An 11,717-nucleotide genomic window follows, 5' to 3' on the forward strand; every position below is an offset into this window, starting at 1 on the left:
GCAGGAGCGCCAGGTGGGGGAAGCGGGGCAAGCCCCCACGCCTGGACCTCACTTCCCCAGCAGAAGGGGGGCTGTGGAAGGGACCCCCAATTGTCATAGCCCAGCCAGGTCCCCACAAAACCTATTTTGCATCTGTCATTGCCCACCCACCTGAAAGCTGGGACCACCCAGTTTTCCTGTTGTAGCTATGCCACTATGCTAAGGGGATGTTTGTTTCTTTGTTCGGGGAGGGGGGGGAGTTTACACTTATTTGAATCTGACTATGCTTCAAATTGTCAAGGTGAGAAAAGTCCAATGACCAGACACTTGAGGCAGCATTTAGCCCCTCCCTCCCTCTCTCCCCAACCCCCAGAGAATCAAGGGCCTACTACCGTCACCCGATCCCCTCCAGCCTGTGTTTGTGATGCTGAAGGACCAGTATTCTAGTCCCAGCAGCCCTCCTCCCAACTATGTATGGTAAGTCTCACACCACCTTGACAACCATGTCAACTAACACATTCTCTCCTTCCTTGCTAGAGTTCAAGTGCATTATACAGTATGCCATACACAACATATTATGCTAAGGAACATTGTGTAGATGGTTAGACTGCTAGATTCTCAAGACAATTAGTAAACAAAAGCTTTATTAAGCAGCAGCTAAGGTTGGTGCAACAATGGAGTTCTTCCAAACCTAGACAATCTCATTCTATAGAACAATTCTTCTACCGCAATGGTATGAAAATCTGGAAATGAACAACAAGCATTTCACTCTTGCCCATCGCCTCCCACCATTTGCTGACAACTACTGTACTTAGGCCAAGATTCTCACAAGTGACTGGTGATTTTTGGGTGCCCAACTTGAGACCCCCTGTAAGGAGCCTGATCTTCAGAGAGCAGATGCTCAGGCACTCTCTCAGTATCAGGGCTCTTTAATGTATCTAAAGTTGGGCACTCAAAATCACCAGTCTTGCTCTTAGATATCTTCTGTTCTGCTACATTGAGGGTAGGACCTTGGCAGAGTACATGGTGCTCAGAGCAGCATTAACTCACTATCAGTTTTCTGATAGTAACTGCCTTTGAGTATAGCATTTGCAGTAGTTTGGTTTAGATCCTACTCCTCACACATTTGTTCAGACCATACACCCCCTTTTTGGAGCTGGAGAATCTTTTGTTAGTGTTTCCCAAAGTCCAGAGGACATGCACTGATCTTTTGGGTGTCTTCCAGAGTCTCACCTTTCTTTTTATTTTTTTAAGTAAATCTTTCACTGTTATAATTGCAAAGAAACCTTGAAAACATGATCTGTGTGTAACCAATGCAGTGCTTGTCTTCCTGAGTTTGCAGAGAGCCTGAAACAATAGCTGAGGAATAAACTACTCCATTCAATACAATGAGTGTTAACTTAGATGACAATAATCAAACTTTGCACACCAACATTGTTAACTATTTCACTGCTCAAAGGACATAGCAAAGGAGAAGAAATGGGTTATTCTAGAAGGAAGTTGATAAGCTGGAGAGAGTTCAAAGAAGCCCCACAAGAATGATTAAAGGACTGGGAAACATACCTTATAGTGACAGACTGAAGAAGCTCAACCTATTTATCTCAACAAAGAGAAAGTTAAAGGGTGACCCTTTATAAGTACCTACATGGGGAACAAAATTTTGATAATGGGCTCTTCACTCTAACAGATAAAAGGTTTATCAAGATCCAATGGCTGGAAGTTGAAGCTAGACAAATTCAGACTAGACATAAGGTGCCAATTTTTAACAGTGAGGGTAATTAACCGTTGGAACAATTTACTAAGGGTTGTTATAGATTCTCCATCACTGGTCATTTTTTTAAAAAGCTTGGATTTTAAAAAAATCTACTTAGTTCAAACAGGAATTAATGAATTTCTATGATTATATAGGTCAGACTAGGTGATCACAGTGGTCGCTTCTGGCTTTATGATAGATGAATTAGGAAGATGGACACAATCTACTGTGATGGTACACCCAGACTACTCGCCGTATCTGTGGGTAGCGATTGATTTATCGGGGATCGATATATTGCGTCTCGTTAAGACGCAATATATCACTCCCCGTCGATTCCGGAACTCCGCCGGAGCGAGCGGCAGTAGCAGAGTCGACGGGGGAGCTGCGGCCATCGATCCTGCACCATGTGGACCCCAGGTAAATCGATCTAAGATCGATCGACCCTCCCCCCCAGTGTAGACCAGCCCTTAGTGACTAATTATTTAAAAACAGGGCAGGCTGAAGCAGAGTGCTCTTGGGCCTGGTCAACACTGTGACTTTAATTCGGATTTATCTGCGTTAAATCGAATTAAACCTGCACCGTCCACACAACGAAGCCATTTATTTAGAAATAAAGGGCTCTTCAAATAGATTTCTGTATTCCACCCCGACGAGCAGAGTAGCACCAAAATCGATATTGTCATTTCGAATTAGGGTTAGTATGGCCGCAATTCGATGGTATTGGCCTCTGGAAGCTATCTCACAGTGCACCATTGTGACCACTCTGGACAGCAATCTGAACTCGGATGCACTGGCCAGGTAGACAGGAAAAGCCCCGTGAACATTTGAATTTTATTTCCTGTTTGCCCAGCATGGAGAGCACAGGTGATCACAGATAGCTCATCAGCACAGGTAACCATGCAGGCCGATAATCGAAAAAGAGCACCAGCATGGACCGTATGGGAGGTACTGGATCTGATTGCTATATGGGGAGAGGATTCAGTGCTAGCAGAACTTCGTTCGAAAAGACGAAATGCCAAAACTTTTGAAAAAAACTCCAAGGGCATGATGGAGAGAGGCCACAATAGGGACTCAGATCAGTGCCGCGTGAAAGTCAAGGAGCTCAGACAAGCCTATCAAAAAACAAAGGAGGCAAATGGTCGCTCCAGGTCAGAGCCGCGGACATGCTGCTTCTATGCCGAGCTGCATGCAGTTCTAGGGGGGCCACCACCACTACCCCACCTCTGACCATGGATTCCGAGGGGGGGGGTAATCTCATCAGCTACACCTGAGGATTCTGCGGACAGGGAAGAGGAGGAGGAGGAGGACGAGCTTGCGGAGAGCACACAGCACTCCGTTCTCCCCAACAGCCAGGATCTTTTTCTCAGCCTGACTGAAATACCCTCCCAACCCAGTATCCAAGACCATGACCCCAAAGAAGGGACCTCAGGTGAGTTTACCTTTTAAAATATAAAACTTGTTTTAAAAGCAAGGGTTTTTAATGATTACTTTGCCCTGAGGACTTGGGATGCATTCCCGGCCAGTACAGCTACTGGAAAAGTCTGTTAATATGTCTGGGGATGGAGCAGAAATCCTCCAGGGATATCTCCATGAAGCTCTCCTGGAGGTACTCCAAAAGCCTTGCCACAAGGTTTCTGGGCAGTGCAGCCTTATTCCGTCCTCCATGGTAGGACACTTGACCACGCCACGCTTGCAGCAAGTAATCTGGTATCATTGCATGACAAAGCCTGGCAGCGTATGGTCCCGGTGTTGCTGGCCTTCAAGCACCATCCGTTCTTTATCTCGCTGTGTAATCCTCAGGAGAGTGATATCGCTCATGGTAACCTGGTTGAAATACGGGAATTTAATTAAGGGGACAGAGGTGGCCGTTCCTACTGGGCTGTTTGCCTGTGGCTGAAAAGAAATCCTTCCCTGCAGTTAGCCAAGCGCGGGGGGGGGGGGGTAATTGGCCCTGAGCTTTTCGCGTTTGGCTAGCAGGGATCTTCTCTGATACCAGCCACGCGGTGGGGGGAGGGATAAAGCAATCATCCAGAGAATTGGATGGGGGAGGAGTAGTTTGTTTTCTGCTGCTGAAGGTTAACAGGAAAACCGCAGCACTCAACAGGCTTTGCTTGGTATGTGGGAAAGGAGGGCGCAGAAGCCGAAAGACAATGGCTTACCATGGCCTCATGCAAGCCGAATTCTGTGAGCTCTAGCAGCAAAGCCACAGGCACTCAATATTAAGAGGCAAAATGCGACCTGGCACAGAAATCACATGTGCTATGTAATGTGAATAGTGTTGGTCACCGTGAAAGAGTATAAGCATTGTTCTGCAAAATGTATCTTTTTAAAAAACTCTCCTTTTTTCCCTCCCTCCAGCAGCTGCAAATTTTTCAAGCCTCCCTCCTCCATCCCGAAGGCTATCTCAGATAAGGCATCGGAAAAAGAAGACGCGAGATGAGATGTTCGCGGAAATCATGGAATCCACCCGCAGTGAAAGAGCTCATCTGAATGAGTGGAAGGACATGGTTTCAAAGTATAGGAAAGAAGCCAGTGAACGTGAGGACAGGAGGGACCAACGTGAGGACAGGAGGGATGCTCGAGATGAGAGGTGGCGGCAGGAAGATCAGAGGAGGCAGGATGCAACGCTGGGGCTGCTGCATGAGCAAACAGACATGCTCCGGCGTCTGGTGGAGCTTCCGGAATGGCAGCAGGATAACAGAGTGCCACTACAGCCCCTATATAACCCCCCTCACCATGTTCCATAGCCTCCTCACCCAGACATGTAAGAACGCGGGGGCAGAGGCTCCGTACACCCTCCCATTCCACCCCAGTGGACAGCCCAAGCAAAAGGCTGTCATTTTTTAAACCTTTTTTTAGTGTCCTTTTCCTTCCCGCCGATCCTCCTCCCAAACCCCACCCGGGTTCTCTCCCTCTTTTTATAATTAATTAATAAAGAATAAATTATTTTTAAACGATAGTAACTTTATTTCCTTTGAAAGCAAGCTGGGGGAAGGGGGAGGGTGGGTTCCTTACAGAGAATGAGTCAATAAACAGGGCCGGTTTTCATGAAGGAGAAACAAACAGAAATTTCACACTGTAGCCTAGCCAGTCATGAAACTGGTTTTCAAAGCTTCTCTGATGCGCAGTGCTTCCTGGTGTGCTCTTCTAATCGCCCTGCTGTTTGGCTGCACGTAATCAGCAGCCAGGCGATTTGCCTCAGCCTCCCACCCCGCCATAAAGGTCTCCCCCTTACTTTCAAAGAGATTGTGGAACACACAGGAAGCAGAAATAACAATGGGGATATTGGTTTGGCTGAGGTCTGAGCGAGTCAGTAACGATCACCAGCGACCTTTTAAACATCCAAATGCACATTCTACCACCATTCTGCACTTGCTCAGCCTGTAGTTGAACAGCTCCTGACTCCTGTCCAGGCTGCCTGTATATGGCTTCATGAGCCATTGCATTAAGGGGTAGACTGGGTCCCCAAGAATAACTATTGGCATTTCAACATCCCCAACGGTTATTTTCTGGTCCTGGAAGTAAGTCCCTTGCTGCAGCCGTTTAAACAGATTAGTGTTCCTGAAGACACGAGCGTTATGAACCCTTCCCAGCCAGCCCACGTTGATATTGGTGAAACGTCCCTTGTGATCCACAAGTGCTTGCAGCACCATTGAAAAGTACCCCTTGCGGTTTATGTACTGGGTACCCTGGTGCTCCGGTGCCAAGATAGGGATATGGGTTCCATCTATCGCCCCACCACAGTTAGGGAATCCCATTGCAGCAAAGCCATCCACTATGACCTGCACATTTCCCAGAGTCACTACCTTTCGTAGCAGCAGCTCAGTGATTGCTTTGGCTACTTGCATCACAGCAGCCCCCACAGTAGATTTGCCCACTTCAAATTGATTCCCGACTGACTGGTAGCTGTCTGGCATTGCAAGCTTCCACAGGGTTATCGCCACTCGCTTCTCAACTGTGAGGGCTGCTCTCATCTTGGTATTCTGGTGCTTCAGGGCAAGGGAAAGCAAGTCACAAAATTCCATGAAAGTGCCCTTACACATGCGAAAGTTTTGCAGCCACTGGGAATCGTCCCACACCTGCAACACTATGCGGTCCCACCAGTCTGTGCTTGTTTCCTGGGCCCAGAATCGGCGTTCCATGGATAGAACCTGCCCCATTAACAACATGATCTCCAAAGCACTGGGGCCCGCGGTTTGAGAGAATTCTGTGTCCGTGTCCATGTCCTCATCACTCGTCGCTGTGCTGCCGTCGCCGCCTCCTCCTCTCCTCGTTTTTCTGGTCCTGGCTCAGCATAAACTGCATGAGAACGCGCGAGGTGTTTACAATGTTAATGACTGCTGTCTTGAGCTGAGCAGGCTCCATGCTTGCTGTGGTATGGAGTCTGCAGTGTTCACCCAGGAAAAAAGGCGCGAAATGGTTGTCTGACGTTGCTTTCATGGAGGGAGGGATGAGGCTGTACCCACTACCATCTGCGACAATGTTTTTTGCACCATCAGGCACTGGGATCTCAACCCAGAATTCCAATGGGCGGAGGAGACTGCGGGAACTATGGGATAGCTATGGGATAACTACCCACAGTGCAATGCTCGGGAAATCGACGCTAGCCCCGGTACATGGACGCACACCGCCGAATTAGTGTGCTTAGTGTGGCTGCATACATTCGACTTTATACAATGTTTCCAAAATTCGAATTATATAAATTCGGATTAATCCCGTAGTGTAGACATACCCTTGGTTTCATCTTCCTAAACATCAGTTCAGCTTTTGGGAGTTTGGGCAACAGTTCTACACAGAGTCCACTTTTGTACCACTGCTTATCTTCTGTGTGGGACCATTGTTATAGCATCCACACCTCGTCACAGGTTTTAACTCATGCACAGAACTGAGGCAGGCTTTGTAGTAAGCTTCCTGGCATGTAAGCCACGGGAACATATAGCCTTAAGTTTTTCTTGAGTTGCTGAGAAACTGGATAGTTCACCTGTTGAGCTGGTTCTTAAGACGGTTAAATCCCCATGCAGAAGATCACAAAAAGCATAAATATACAATTATTAAAATGAATAATGAAAGAACTGCTTGTAAAAGAAATTGGGGCCAGCACTTAAAAAGCAGATGCAGAGTGGGCTTGTTCCTCCTTGAAATGAGATAAAGCAAAGGACAAGAGCAGTGTGGAGACTTAATCTAGTGCTATGCATCCTGGTTTTGGAAGTGAACCAACAGAGCAGCTTATTGAACTTCTGGATTTAAAAAAATACGCTGCTGCGTATGTTAAAAAAGAAGAGGAGATCTAGCGGCAGCTGCTGAGCAGATTCAAACTCAGAAGAATGATCCCCTCTAGGTTTGTTTGGAAAATGCCATTTGTCCAAGGAAGGGCGGGCTTGGGAGGAAAACTGAATCTAAAAAGCGAGCATCTGCTGGAAACCCTGTTTTATCTGAACACTTGAAGGAAGCACAAAATACGATGTGAGCAAAGAACACAACTGGCAATTGCTAAATTGTCTTGAAGATCTCTGACTTTGAAGAGACCCCAAACCAACCTGGCTAGCCCTCCCCAAATTACCTCCCTTCCAGCCAAGTGAATTCTGTGTGCCACATCACCAGAGGATGCTTATATAAAAGTAAAATCTGCAGTAACTAATCAGCTGCAATAGGCAAAAATCTTAAGTAGCTATTATAAAGTATGCCCAAGGATTCCTGTACAAGTGTTTGACTTTTAAAAGCCAGCCTCAAGAAGAAACCCAACTTTTGCTGCTCACCGAAGACAAGCTTCAGCATATAGGGTGACCATATAGCAAGTGTGAAAAATCTAGACACTTTTTCAGGGGGAGTGACGGGGGAAGTATAGTTGACGTATACAAGACAAAGGCCCTAATATCAGGACGTCTGGTCACCCTATCAGCATCCAGTGTTCGTATTTTATTTGTACATATAGTCTTGCAAAATTGGCAAGAAAAATGTACCAGCCAGGGCAAAAATCTGCTAGCCCATCCCAAACATCAACACACAACTGGCCCCCATATATACTACGTGCATACCCAGACATTGACTTTCTCACAAGCATGGGCACACACACACACACACAATTCAATAGGTGTTAAAATGCACGTTACACTCCCAGACTAGGGGCAGTTTTAAATTTGTAGTTTTATTTAACTTGGTATGAAAACAAACACACCCAGCTTGCATAAGCCCCATTGCTTCTCAGGTCTTTCAGGGTACGTCTACCCTGCAATTAGACACCCGCGGCTGGCCTATGCCAGCTGACTCAGGCTCCAGCTAAGGAGCTGTTTAATTGCAGTGCAGTGCTTGGGAGACCTCTGGGACCCTCCCATCTCATAGGATCCTAGAGCCTAGGCTCCAAGGCGAGCCCGGATGTCCACACCACAATTAAACAGCCCCTTAGCCTGAGCCCCTGGAGTCCATTAGCTGGCACGCACCAGCTGCGGGTGTCTAATTGCGGGGTAGATGTACCTTTGGAGCACACCCAATTCTGCTGCTACAACCAGAGCTGCCCGCTTTGGCCCCCTCAGCAGACCTTCAATCCTTAAAGAGAGAGGGCACAGGTAAACCTGACCCTGTATAACACACACACACACACACACACACATCCCTTGCCTTGCACACGCTACTCAATCCCCTTGCTCAGCCAGACCCTGATTGAGTCACCATTCACTCACCCCCCCCAACCAAATTTCTCCACTCTCCCCTCAGACCAGCAGCAGCTCTTCGCAGCTGCCTCCTCTTCCCCAGCCAGGCTTGGTCTCTTCCCCTGTGCCAGGTGCCTCTGTGCTCCCCCTGGACACCCCAGGCAGCACCACGGCAGCAGTTGCTGTGGAGAAGCCCAGGGCTCTGCTGCTCTAGCCCTTCCTTGCTTAAGGTGGGGACCATGGAAGTTGCTGGGATCGCTTTTCTTCCTTTCCCTGTGCCTGGGTGGGGAATGCTCTATCTGGTCATGCAGGCTGTAGTGTGGCCAAGCAGCAGCTTTCTGGGGTTTACCTTCATCTGGCTGGAGGCAGGAAACAGGCCTGGCCCACGGGAGGGGAGTTCAGAGGAGCCCAGATGGAGGATGCAGCCAAGGTAATGGCAGATGCCCCTCCCTGCTGTTGGGGAGTGGAGACAGAGTGAGTGAAGCTCCCCTTATAGGCTGAGCCGCATAACCGCAGCAGCTGCTGCATTGGTTGTACTCCATTTTTTTAAAGTTTGCAACCGAAAGTGGCAGAAACTCAAAGGAAGCTGAGATTTTGCAGGACTGGTTCTGCTCACCCGGGGAAGCATCAACTGAGTTTAGTTTATCCTCATTGCAGAATGACTGGTCACTGACACCTAGTCCAGGCGGAGATTCAGGCTTAAAATACATTGGAGGAATATACAATTATGTGATAATGAGTCCAGGAGCTGTGAATGTATGAGTCAGGGTTACTCATAGTTAGGGTTGCCAACTTTGGTTGGACAAATTCCTGGAGATTTCATCACATGACCATCTTTAATTAAAGATTAATGTTTAATTCCTGGAGATTCCAGGACAATCCTGGAGGGTTGGCAACCCTACTCATAGTGGCTCCAAGTTGGTGCTGTTGAGCGAGCCAAGAAGAGTCACACTGCAGCATGCTCCCTAGCCACTCCCTCCCTCTGCTGACAAACTAGTTATGGGGCCCCGTTGCACCACAGGAGCAGCTCAAAGGGCCCCAGTGAGACCATCTAGAGAGCAAGAACACCCCCATTAGTGACCATTCATTCCACCAGGTGAGGGGACTCGTCTCCTCACCAGCAAAGCAGGGATCCTGGCAGTTTGAAAGCTGCACACAAGAAGTGTTAGCAAAAGGAAAGAGCATCAGAGGTCTGGAAAAGGTAGGGTGACCAGACAGCAAATGTGAAAAATCGGTACAGGGGTGGGGGGGTAATAGGAGCCTATATAAGAAAAGGACCCCAAAATCGGGACATCTGATCACCCTAGGAAAATCCCAGGCATTGGCTGGCCAGCAAGCAAGGGGGTCCCATCATTTATAATCATAACACAAGGCTGGGGGCCAAATTGGCTTGGAGATAACAGGCCCAATTCTTTTGATTTGTTTCAGCGGAGCTGCCCCTTCCCTGTTCGGCCTGTATCTTGCAACATTAGCAAACCTCGAGTGCTACAGAACAACAAGAGAGCTTTGTGGGACAGACACCTGCTTCCTGGAATGGAGACACTTCTTTTGGGTGTCCACACTTTGAAACGCTTTGCTTTTAGAGCTGTATCTTTGGCCCCATCCACCTCTATACCCTTTTGTTTAATTGTATCCTGGATGCTGCTTTTCATGGAGCCTTTCCAAAGTGGCTTAATCCATCAAAATCTATCAGTCATATCCACTAATGTTACATTTCAGTGAAGAGACCAGGACCAATTTAGCAGCCCTTGGGAATGCAGCAAAACAAATTAAGTGCTCAAAAACTGCCTACTAGTGCAAAAAGAGAGAGGCACTTCCTCTAGGAGAGCAGCTAATTGGAACCATTCAGTCTAGAGACCAATCTGTTTTTATGTCATGGTTGTTATTTACATAGGATCTTTGGACTTACCACACCAGGTCAGGTTGTCTAGGCGGTGCTCCTGTCTCCAGCAACTTCCAGTGTCTGTTGTTTCGGGGATTGCAAAACCAGCACTAACCCACATTACAGCTAGTCAGTGGGGGCAATTATCTACATGGTGGGGAAACAGCTTCCTGAGCTTGGCAAGTGATCAGCCCACACCCGACTATACGATTCCAAACTGTAGCCCATGTCCAACTGGGGCTCTGCCGAGCACTTGCTGGTGTGGTTTGCAGAGACTGGCTGCACTGGATGCTTAGCCGTCTCTTGATTTGTCTTTGGTCATAATGCCTCTGCTCTGTAGTTGCCCAATGGAGCTTCAGCAACATCCAACTATCAAATCACAAACCACAGACACCAAGAAATTGAATGATAAAACAACAAATCACGTCCGAACCCTCAGCACTATATTAAAAACAGATACACAGCAACTGAAGACAAAACCCTCACTCCATGGACTCCTCCCACTTCAGTTATTTACTCTTTTCAAAAGACTGAATTCAAGTCAGTCAAATGTCAGTTAAAATTGTCAATAAGGAAATTAAGAGCCTCCTAAATTAGGGACTGAGTTGCCCAAATGCAACGTCTCCAGCACTGCTTGTGTGGCAGAGCCTACAGCCTCCTTTGCAGGGCCAAAGGAGAACAAATCAGGTATTTGAGTCAGTAGGGGCTAGCCAAACCAGAGACAAAGGGCTTGATTCTCAATTACACTAGGCCCCGCCACACTGCCACCATGGTGTAAAGAGGCCTTAGTGTAACTGGGAATCAGAGTTTTAAATAGCCTCATGACAAATTAAGCCCTCTGTATTAGAGAGGTTTAATTGCATGGCAGCTCTGCTGGCACAACCTAGGGTTACCATTCGTCCGGATTTACCCGGACATGTCCTCCTTTTTGTGCTAAAAATAGCGTCCGGGGGGAATTTGTAAAGCACTCAAAATGTCCGGGATTTCCCCCCTCCCCCGGCAGAGCAGAGCGAGCGGCTGGGAGGGCTGCAGGGAAGTCCCGGGCTGGACTCCGGAGCAGCTGTAGAGGAGCCGGATCCGCCCTGCATTCTGAGCAAGTGTATCAGCACAAAGTGCAGCCCTCCCCTTTTGCAACTGGGAGCGGTTTCTGCCATGCAGCATAGCAAAACGGGAGCGAGAGCACTTTGTGCTGATACAAGGGCAGCTCTCCCCTGCAGCCCGGTCCGGCAGCACTGTGCAGGGCCAGGGACCGGGTTTTGTTGTGCTGGTGAGCGCAGCCACGTGTCCGGCTCACACAGAGCCCAACACCCTGTTCTGAGCAGCAGGGTAAGGGGGCCAGGGGACAGGAGAAGGGGCAGGGAGGTTCTGGAGGGGGCACTCAAGAAACGGGGGGGGGGGGGCTTTTTGGGGGGGGGGAGAAAGTTTTGGGCAGTCAGGGTACAGGTAGGGGGTAGGG

This window comes from Trachemys scripta, chromosome 8 (assembly GCF_013100865.1).
Source record: "Trachemys scripta elegans isolate TJP31775 chromosome 8, CAS_Tse_1.0, whole genome shotgun sequence".
NCBI classification, from domain to species: domain Eukaryota; kingdom Metazoa; phylum Chordata; order Testudines; family Emydidae; genus Trachemys; species Trachemys scripta.